Genomic DNA, 12,419 nt, shown 5'->3' on the forward strand with positions numbered 1-12,419 from the left:
GACTAATTTTATCAGTTTGGTAAATCAGACAACCAGTACATAATCACCTGCTGCCGTTTGAAGACCATCTGCCACCTTCATCAGGGCTCTACTTTGTACCAAGATTGGCTTAGAAAATCTATATATTCCAGGCATGAACCGTAATAAGGGAGGATATCAACTCAGCCACGTTAGGGACTGCATCTTCACACAGCAGCAGCGACACCTAGCTGCAGTCCGAAGTAGAACCAGCATTGCCCTGAGGGAGACGGTCACTGATACGTCGGCAGGTGACTACTAGTATGTACTGGTTCTATATGGAGACTTGTTATCCAGTTATGTTCAGTCAATTTTAGTGTGAGTATCAACGTAGCATAGCTAAATAAACTACCACACAGTGTTTTAGTAGATCGAAGAAATTTTGGTGATTTTTAGTTTTATTCAATAAGATATGTTTAGGTTAGGGCTAATATTAAGCATCGGTATTGTGCCATCATCAGCATACTCTATGATATTTAAGATTTCAAACAGCTCATGCACAAATTAGGTTCTCTTGCTTTTACACATCAAATTTGTGTTGGAAGTTGAAACACATTCTCATCATCAGCATTTAAGTGTACAAAGGGAAGAAATTCAGGCCCTCTGCTAGCCCATGGGAAATACTTTATAGTTTTGATTAATTTGCAATATTGGTGTGGAATTTATAAACTGTCGGGGTTTATAAATTCGGGGATCTTTTATTCTAGCGATCTGACAAAATTCCAAGATTGTATCTGCAGAACCTAATTTCTAGCTTTGTTAAAGATTGAATATATAGCTTAGTCTCGTGCATTTTCCCCATATGCACTTTAATTTTGCGCTGTTTTTGGTTAATTCTGTTTCTTTGTATTTTAGTCTTTGTTTACGCCTTCACGCTTTGTGAAAGTTTTAATGAATTTTAGATATTGTTCCCAGTATCGTCGTAGATTACTAGTCGTCGCATCTGTACCGCTTAGTTGCTTACTGCTAGTACTAATTTGATTTAGTCATTCGGCTGTTGAAAGTACAGCCGGGGCTACCCAACTAGCCGAAGGCTATTACAAAGGGTTAGCCCTGGCTGTACTTTTTGATAGCCAAATGATTACATTAGATCAAACCAGTACGAGCAGTTAGCAACTAGGCCGTACAGATGCGACGACTAGTAATCCATGACGGTACTGCACCCTTCGAGCTTTCGCACCAAAATATTAAGAAACCCCTAAAACAGAGGTTTGACGCGAAGTTTTCAAGTTAATTTTTTTCTGTAAAGTGGCGGATTTCAATTGGAAATGATGTAACACATGTTACATGATGTAAGTTATTTCAAGTCTAAAACAACCGTTAACAATTGGTTTGGCTAAAAAAAATCAAGAATGAATTTTACACTAGCTACGTTATTACCGCTATAATTAGAATAGCTTAATACGTTCTTTTACATCATTTCCAATTGAAATTCCCCACTTTACAGGAAAAAAATTTCGCGTCAAACCTTTGTTTTAGAGTGTTATAACGGTATTGGCAGGGTAACATTCATTCTTGATTTTTTTTGCCAAACCAATTGCAAACGATTGTTTTGGACTTAGGCCACAGCAAGTAAATTTTATGGATGACATCCTCCGCAGACTCAAAAATTAATGAGATAGGGCGAAAAAACAAAAACAAGCCGGGCCAACAAACACAAGATTCCTATATTTTCAAATTTTGAGATCATAATTCTTGTTCATAATTCTTGTTAAACAAGAATTGAGGCGACGAAATATGATATCATGACCAACAGGTCTTTTAGTCCTGTATTCATACCTCCTTGATTCAACAGTAAACATGTCCTTGATGTGTACATCTCAGCTCAATAGACTAACTACAACAAATGCAGAAAAGAGCTTGCATGTACCATCATCTGAAGCTACACTGGGTATTCATATGCAAGGAAACACCTTGTGTATACAGCTCAATTAACTAGACCCCCCCCCCATTATTTATATAATGTCCTTGCTAGAACAAATGCAGAAAACAGCTTGTTATTATACCATCATGGGAAGGAACTACACTGGGTATTCATATGCAAGGAAACACCTTAGACTGTCAACGTTTACGACATTACAACAATTTTTGGCATGTTGACCACCGCCGGAGGGCAATGAAATTTCTTGTTCTGTATTTCGAAATCAGGCGAAAATTAATGAGCGCGCTGATGTCATCCATAATAATTTCTTGCTGTGGCCTTAGAATAGCTTAATAAGTTGTTTCCCATCGTTTCCAATTCAAATCCGTGACTTTACAGAAGAAAAAAAATTGGAAGTTGATTTTCAGGCCCCAAACGTGTGTATACGCGCCTATTTCGCTCTTTGTACCAAAAGGAGCCATTGGCACTGTAAAACCAATCTTGGTTTTTTTTTTTCGCCAAACCAATTGAAACCGATTGTTTTTGACGTAGAACGTGTTGATATGTTGTTTGACATCATTTCCGATTGAAATCCGCGACTTAACAGAAGAAACAAGAGTTCTACGACCTCATACCTTCGCCAAATGATTTTAACCTATGACTGACGTATTAGGAGTGTGTCTCATCAATTATAAATCATACCAGTTGATCGTCTTCACCCAAATAACATAAGTTGTCCAAAGTATGAGCTTAACAAAGAATGTTATGCTAACATTTATCAATTATGCATATGAGGTCCTTTTTAGCATGATTGATTCAATGGTGTTCACATTCACACAACTTCCACATGCCACAAGTATGAAATTGCCGTCCGTTATTTACTAGTATGGAATTAAAGTAGTTTCTCATTAATTATGCAAATTAGGCCTACATTTGCATATTTTCTATCTATCAACATTCCTATCTTCCTCGGTTACAAATGTCACATATTTCGATAGTCATATCATGGAACACAGCGGGTTTTTAAGATTACCTCATTAATTATGCAAATAAGAATCTGATTCGCATAATTATCATCCAATCATACAAAGCATCACGTAAGCTATCTACATACCAAAAATCATGACCATCCATCAAGCCCACCTTGAGTTATAGTATATTCTCATTAATTATGCAAATGAGGTCTTCATTTGCATAGTTGATATCTATATATACTACATCCACCCTTCATCAAATACTACTTCAGCAATACATATCCATACTCCATGTACAACCTCCATGTACACCATACAGTATGACGTATACTAATAAATCACCTCTTCCTTCCTAGATATAACATGGTTAACCCACCTACCCTGAACATCGTCCTATCCCCATGCTGTGACACGCCACTACTGATTGTTCTTCGAATTCCTGATGTAAGGCAGTGTATATCCAATTTTGGTCTGCTTCCACCAAATTCCACACCACTTTCTGCTGCTAGCTTTCTCATACCACTGCCGACAGCTTGAGTGACAAGCCAATTTGTCCCAACTATTAAGTTTCCTGCATCCCACATGACAAATACGCAACCCTACCACTTATCCTCGACCCCTCGAAACAACACCGGCACGTCCCAGGCAGAACACAATGCTCTAGCATACAATATAACACCTTTTTACACTTTTCTCGTTAATTATGCAAAGCACTTCGCCCAAAATCTAATCATCTTGAGATTTCCCACATACACACCGACACACCAACTACGACAACAAACCATCCAGGCGTTCTCGGCTTATTCTGTTCACTAACAGACACACAGACAAGCATCAACGAATAACCTTCTTGACGAAGGTAAAAATTGGAAGTTGATCTTCAGGCCCCAACCCGTGTGTATAAGCGCCTAATTCTTTTTTTTACACCAACACAACAATCACAATTCTAATCACTTTCACAGCTTTACATTGAATAAATACAATTCCATACATGTGTGTCATTCCAAAGGTCCCAGAGGAATGTATTAAAAACATCATCTCTCATTAAATCCAATTCATTATCTTTATATCTTACCCATGATCTAAAAATAGCAAATTTTGCCAAGGTTACAACTTTGTTTACAACATTGTTAACCTTTGACCCATATCTATAGCCTAGAAAAATCAGCAACTTGTCAACTTTTAATCTACTCACCTTCTGAGCCAAAAATTCTTTTACATTCTATAAACATGTGTACATATGTCTCCTCTACATTACATATCCAACAAGTAGGGCTGTAAACTTCACCTGTCTGATCTTTTATTTTCCATTTATAGCTTAGATTTACAGGGCTGAATTTGGTGCAAAAGTTTCAAGTTAAATTCTCTGATCTTATTTTCTTTAATGTCTACAGTTATATTTTTCCATATTAGATTTTTAACATTTAGCAATTCTCCCCAGTTATCAATACTTTTTCTTTTTCTGAATATCTGATTATTCAAGTGACTATAAATGGTTTTGGATGTTGCCTTTTCTACGGGTACAAATGTGTCATGGAGTACTCCAATTTGTGTTGATTTAGATTCGAATTCACTTAGTTGATTGGAGTAATGAATCAGTTTTGTTTTCCATTCCTTTGGTATTGCTTTAAGAAGATTATTTTGTTCAGCTAAAAAGTTTTTAGTGTTTCTCCATTAATGTCCTCGCTAATATGAATTTATCATCCGGAAAAATATCTTTATCTGTATTAGGCCTGCTTCTACCCAGTTCTTTTCAAACAAAGTTTTTCTCTTAAAAATGTGTTAATAAGTTGTTTGACATCGTTTCCAATTGAAATCCGCGACTTTACAGAAAAAAAAATTGGAAGTTGATTTTCAGGCCCCAAACACTTATTTTCGGCTTAGAACATGTTTATAAGTCGTTTTACACGATTTCCAATTGAAATCCGTGACTTTAGCGAGAAAAAATTGAAACCCTTTTTTCGGCTGCCAAACCTTTGTTTGAAGGCTCCAAACACACGTTTGGAGCCTAATTACGGATTGCGCAGTGTAAAATTCATTTTCGTTTATTTTCGGCTTAGAACATGTTTGTGTAAAATCCATTCTGGATTTTTTGGTCGCCAAACCACTTTGAATTGATTGTTTTTGACTTAGAATAGCTTGATAAGTTTTGTTTTACACTATTTCCAATTGAAATCCGCGAGTTTCCAGAAAAAAATGTTGACCTGATAATTTGGCTCAAAACCGTTGTTATACATGTAGCGTCTATTTCGCTGTTTTGAAGCCTAATATACGGCCTTTTCAGTGCAAATTCCATTCTTGATTTTTTTGCTGCCAAATCACTTGAAATAGATTGTTTTTGACTTAGAATAGCTTGATAAGTTGTTTTACAATATTCATGTCGCCGAGGGAAGACCGCCTTTCTATCTTGGATAAGAATCGCGTCAAACTAGTCTGTATAACGCAAACTCCAGCTGTCCGGGGGTTTCTCTCCCCCCCCCATCTTGGGTTGTGAGGCGGTTACAGGGCGGCGAGCGGTCACAGGAGGCTTGATTGAATTCAGGCTAGCGTCAAACCCCCTCCACAAAATATATATGCCGCCGTTATAGGAAGTCTGCGAAGGAGGCTAGGTTTGTTGTCCTGTGTGTAAAATACCACCCAATTTAAGTCGCTAGAAAATACATACAACTAGAGTTCCACGAACACATATCTTCGCTGAATAATCAGGGGATTATACAAATAGTCAAGAGACCTGAAGTTGAGGATGCGTAAACATTAATGCTGTACATATATTACATATATTACATAAATGTGACTTACATGTAATATTCATTTCATTTCTCTGTATGTTCTTTGTATATGTATTTAGATTATGTTATTTATGTATATTACGATCGTTATGGAGGTAACTAAATTGCTGTGGTTAGGAAAATGTTCGATATCATGTGGCAAGGTTGAACATGTGGAACATGGTATTTGTATGTATACTCAAAAATCTTCAACATCTGGCAACGAGAACATTTGACCTACATGTAAAACTAAAGCTCCACTGCAATACGCTAGGTGGCCCATTATCGAACTTGACCTTCCTCTTCGAGACACCTACCAACCCACTAAATATCATCTACAACCAACAACAACTTCTCGAGTTATGTTGGCGACATACAAACACGAACATAAACAAAGCCCGCTCCGGTACGGTAAGAGAGTGCCAAGTGTACCATTTTTTAACATGACCTCGGTTTCTACAACCTCCACACACCTACAAAAATCATGAAGATCCATCAACGTTTCCGTCACTTTTTTGGCCTATAAACAAACACAAAAACACGCAAATGCCGCTGCAGAACTGAAGGAAAAAGCCAGTGGAACCATTTTTGAACTTGACCGCCGTCTTTACAACCTATACACACCTACCAAAAATCAAGAAATCAAAGGATTCTCGAGTTATGCTCTTGACATACATACAGATCGACCAGGCGCCCGGAGTAACCAAAAACATTATCTTCTCGGCGAAGATAATAATGACGGTGAATCGAGTAACGCCGTGTTCAAGGCGCAGGCGATGCTCAATGTTTTTGTTTTGACTTGTCCCACACAAGCAGTGAATGCGTAACAACCAGGCGGGGCCTGCCCTGTCCTATCCTGTGTTTGTTGATGTAAGCGGGGATGTAGTACTGCCTGACCCATATAAGGAATGCCGAGCATCAATCTTGAGCCCAAGTGACAAACAGGTGTTGTCCTTAGATGTAGGTCGACAAGAGGTACTTTAATGAAATTATAAACAAGCCTATCTCACCACTTGATTAGACCCTGATTACAATTTCATACATCTAGATTTGTTAATAATTACCTCAATAACCTACCTGTCAAAAACAATGCAAATTCATCAAACCCTACCCGAGATATTTGCCTCCAACGTTAACATAGAAAAAAGCCAACTGCAGTTCTAAGCAAGCCACTAGGGGGTCTTAACTTACATCACTTACTCCCTGCCCCAAGAGCTATACACCACGTAAAAATCATGACTATAGCACTTGCATGAAATTTGACTACAAGCTTTTGACGGATTGATAAACTTTCCTCATTTATTATGCAAATTATTTCCTTATTTGCATGATAAGTATTTAATAATGTAAAGCATCACCCAAACTATTCACATGCCATAAATTATGATAATTCATCAATCCCTGCTGGAGCTATTCGTCTCCAAAGGTAACAACAAAAACGCCAACTGCAGCTTTAGATAAGCAGCTAGGGGTTTTTAATTTACACCACTTACTTGCTGTCCCAGAAGCTATCTACCACCTAAAAATGATGAACCTGGTGCTTCCAGAAAATTTGGCCTCAAACTTTGAAGCTCCGCTGCAGTACCTTGAATACCCGCTAGGAGGCCCATTATCGAACTTGACCTTCCTCTTTGACACCCCTACCCATCCACTTAGTATCATACACAACCGTCAACAGCTCCTCGAGTTATGCTGGCGACATACGAACTCACGCACACACAAAGCATGCTGCAGTACTGTAGGAAAGCGCCAGATAAATCATTTTTGAACTTGACCTCCGTTCCAACAATATCTACACACCTAAAAAAAAATCATGAAGATCCATCAACGTTTCCGTCACTTTTTTTGCCTACACACAAACACACGAAAATGGAAAGTCCGCTGCAGTACTGTTGAAAAACGCGAGGTGAACGATTTTCGAACTTGACCTTCCTTTGCACAACCACTACAGACCTACCAAAAATCATAAAGATTCATTGAAGCTTTCTTGAGTTATGCTCTTGACATACATACAGACCCACCTAACAAATTTTTCAACCGAAAACATAATCTACTCCGAATACACTCGGCGAAGATAACAAGGTCCGTGAAAGTCCCTCAAACTTTAATAGGGCGATCCCGCCAGCGGATCGCATTAGCATATCCGTCGTTTTCGAATCACGATGCGGACCCTCACGATGTATTTTCTGCGGACTTCTTGTCGTCAGGGCCATAAATATATTATTTTATGACCTTTTTATGCCGGTGTTCCGGAATATAGCAACCTGTGATGTTTTCTCATCAAATCATACCGTATTTCGGTACATTTCACCACCCTTTTTGTGTAAATGATAGATGGCGTTCTGTCTTTTTATTGTTGCCAGGGCTATGAATATATTATTTTATACCGGAATATAGCAACCTGTGATGTTAACAAATCATACGTATTTCGGTAGATTTCAGCCATCTTCATGTGTATTTCATGTATTTCGGACGTGTATTTCGTATATTTCGGTAATGTTGGATCAAGTATGTTGAAGGCAGAAATGATCCCTGCGTCTGGGAAATGTTACTTAGAAGTTCAGTAATGCAATCCACGCACGACTTCCACGCTCCGCCCGCCTCACCACACAGGTGGCCTGGAAAGTCTAGATTCGGCAGCCACAAAGAGCCAACATTGTTTGTGAACATCTATAAAAGATCGTTCGCCGGATACTAGTATGTCAAATTCGTCATGTATTGGCGCACATGTCGCGCATTGCCTCTGGGCCTCAGTGCTGTAGGATTCAGGGTCTCGAGCTTGAAGAATTCATGATTCGGCCGCCTACAGCGAAAATGAAACAGTAGAGCTCATTGCTTCCTTCTTTTATATAAGAGAAGGTTCTTTACGCAGTAAGGTCTATTAATGAATTTTTTTCGCCCCATAGGCTTACATGTTATAATACGGATTTTACATGGACGCGTTCGTAATGAAGCTGTACAAGATGTTTTTTTGGGTCGGATATGGACTATTTCTCTTACCTCCTTGCTCTTCAATACGATGTGCTCTCACCACACTAAAACGTGTCTATAACTATACGATTCGCTCTCACAACAATAGTTCTGACAATATAGTACCAAGACTCGGTTCGGTTTACAGTTTGATGTGATATTTATTCAGTATACTGCTGTTGGTAACATACAAGGAGTACAAGGAACTAACTGAACGTAATAAGCTACTAACAACACAAGGTACAAATCCTTGAACAGAAGTGGACGGATGGCGGTGCAAATGATACTACTCTAGGCGAGGCTAATACAAGACAACAGCGGGACTTACTTGCAGACGTCGTACAACAATCTTTATTACCTTTTCGGGAGGCGGGGCTACGCGAGCGCGGCGGGGCGTGGTAAGGCTGACGTCAGGACGCGCCAGTGCTCCGACCACGTGACCCCGGGCGGTCCTTACGATAATGAATGAATGAAAGACCTTTATTGTACATTTATGCTTAAACAAGCTAAGTACAGGTCATGGTGATAAGCAAAGGACTACATACAGTGGTGATAATATAACGTAATAGAATGTGATATCTTACTGTGTCTAATAGGACTAATCTATACTTGTCTACTATTTACAGGTTCGACTTTTTCTCGCTTCATAATGCAATTGTAGATGTATGTAGATATGGAGCTCGTAATACATGGTTTGTTCAGTTTCATTATAAATAGGAATTTTTCAGTGCTGTTTATATATTTAAAACTAGGGAACTTATCTTGTATATAAGTATAAAGGATATTTCTCTCATCGTTGTATAATGTACATTCCACAACAGAATGACTTTCGTCCTCAATTCTATCTAAATTACAAAATTGACAAATTCTTTCTTGCAGAGGAATGCGGTTGTGCCTGCCCTTTTCAATGTTCAGTTTGTGTGAACTTATCCGAAGTTTTGTGATTGCTGTTTTGCGTCGAGAGTTTGTAATGTTTAGATATTTCTCCTCGTGGTAAGTATTCTTAAATAATCTGTACGTTCGTAATTTGTTATTGTTTCGCATTTCTGTTGTAAAATGTTGGAAGTACATATCTTTCAAACGTTGGTGAATGGATGTAATAATCTGAGAAGAATTCAAAACAAGATTCTGGGGTGAATGCCATACATAGGCAAAACCACATTCCTCTAGCGTCTGGCGAACTCCAGAAGCCCAGCACTTAGCACCTGATGTATCTAGATCAAATTGACACAAAAGGGCGTCTGCTGAAAGGCTATCAGCTGACATGTTCTGGCGTATTCTTATATATTGTTTAATGGCGTTGATGGAAGCTTCCAGTTTAAGTGGGTACCTGCCCAATTCCGCCATCACAGCAAGATTGCATGCAGATCTGTGGACGTTCAAAGATTGTTTGCAAAATTTTAAGTGTATTGCTTCAATTAGGGAGGATTTTGGACTTTTGAATGGACCCCAGACTTCAGAACCATACAACAAAATTGGTTTCACACAGGCGTCAAAAAGTTTGTTTTTTACAGAAATTGTAGCATCGGCCTGACGAAGGGATTGATTGATTCCAAAGAGGGCCCTAAGACCTTTGCTGTGCAAGAATTTGTTGTTTGCCTTGAACGTGCCAGCTGAATTTACAATAATACCTAGATAACAATAGTTTGACACAATCTCTACTACATCGTTGTTGAATAGGAAATGGCAGTCTTTTGGAAGACGCCCTCCTTTCGTAAAGACAATGACTTTAGTTTTCTTTAGATTAACATTTAAATTCCATGATTTGCAATAATTTTCTAGTTTGTTGACCACGATGAGATTCAGAGAAAAGAACTAGGTCATCTGCATATAATAAGCATGACACTTTCTTATTATAACGTTACAACATAGGAGGGTTACAACAACGATCGTCAAAGACATCTATTAAATCACTTATGAACAAATTAAACAGTATCGGAGACAGGTTCCAGCCCTGTCGAACACCGCAGTTAGTTACAAAAGTTTCAGTTAGACCGTGTCTGGTTTATTAATCAAATTCCAGAATGCGGACGGGTTGGTTTCCCTAAGGGAAGCAAGCTCATGCATAATTTGCTGATGAAAGTCACGCTTTTTCTTTTTGACCATTTTTTTGTATTTTTTTTTTCGCTTTGAAGAACCTTCCTCGTATTTCAGGATTAGTTGGGTGTTTTTCAAGTAATGAGGCTAAGTTTTTAATTTCACGCTTCATTTCAGTGCAGCTTTTGTCAAACCACCTTTTGTTTTGTTTTATCGGTGTATGCTTTCTTTTTCTGTTTAGACTCAAACTCTCGCGACCAGCATCCCTTAGTAATGAACTAAATTCAGAGACAATGTTGTCAAATTTGATCTGAGGCACTGGTGAGATTTTCATGCGAAATGGCGTGTAATCTTTGTAAGATGTGAGGTTGGCTTAAAGATTTGAAAAAGTTTTGTGCTGATTTTTCATTCCAGCCAAAACGTTTAGGTGCTGGTTTGGCGTCAGAAGTTCTTTGTTTTTCTTGAACATTGTGTTTACCAGTCTTTGACTGGATAAACAGACAACATACAATGGTCTGAAAATATAGTTAAAGGATTGACACGAAATAACAATATATTTTTCAAGAAGGATTGGCTACAGATCATATATAAATCAACTGTGCTACTTCCTTTTGGTTGGTAACAAGTAAACTTTCCATGTAGATCACCGGCTACCCTGCCGCTAAGTATACACAAGTTAGCTTGGACACAGAGGTCACAAATGAGTCTGCCAAATTTGTTTGGGGGTGCCTTGTCCATGTGCTGTCTGTCTGAACTATAGTTTGAATTTAGAAATTGATTGTTGTCGTCATGGTCATCATTGTTAACATGGTCTTGAAGATTGCCGAAACGAGAGTTTAAATCACCCTCGAGAAAAATGAATCCTTCTGCGCTGTGTCTGGAGATTTCATTTTCTAAAATTTCTATAACATGATTTTCAGAGTTTCTATATATGTGTAGTGGATGAGCTCGGACTGATATAACGGGGGGTGACCAAACATCGGACGTTTTTTTACGCGCTGGAACTCACGGCGCTCCATTGCTGGTTGCCAGAGAATGGTCATGTTTTAATGAATGAATTCTGAACACATTCATCTAAAGACCATACTTGGACAAGAAATGTATTCATACTGTTCATGGGCTCTTCATGCTCCGCGTTACATGCGGAAGACGCTGTGAGACATTTTCACGAATGTACCTTCTGATTTAGTGCTACGCCAGATAGTGTGCCTAACTTATTACGCTTTGGTAATTTTGCTCTCTTCGGAAGTTGGTGGTGAAGTTAGGGAAATGTAAATAAGGATTGAAGTCTGCTATATTCTAGCTTTCTTTTGACCGGAAAATTTTGACTGTGTCCACTTCTCACGTCATGTGAGAAGGGCTATATCTAGCCAAGGAGGTTTGATTAAACCTCCTTGATCTAGCGCATCCCAGCTCATGTTTCCACGGGAAATAGGCTACTACGCGGCCCGACGTACGTATTGAATGTGGCCCGACTTACGAAATCATTACGAAAAAACGACACCGCTTACATCAACAATACTCCGTCTACTTATTGGGAAATATATTCGCCATCTCTGTATTCAGTTTCCTTTTCATAGACGGTACCAATCACATGTTAGAGCGTAACAAAACTGTGCGTTGAATCGTTCCGCCACCATCGCGGCCCAAAAAAATGGCGGGAAAACAACGTCGTCAGACGACAGCTATGTTTACGTTGTTTTTCTTTGGTCGGTTTTCTTCTCAACAAACACTTAAAGACCCAAATTTTTTGTGTTTTATGGAGTTATTTTTCTTATGCGTATGATAGCT

Source organism: Branchiostoma lanceolatum, chromosome 4 (genome assembly GCF_035083965.1).
Source record: "Branchiostoma lanceolatum isolate klBraLanc5 chromosome 4, klBraLanc5.hap2, whole genome shotgun sequence".
Classification (NCBI taxonomy): domain Eukaryota; kingdom Metazoa; phylum Chordata; class Leptocardii; order Amphioxiformes; family Branchiostomatidae; genus Branchiostoma; species Branchiostoma lanceolatum.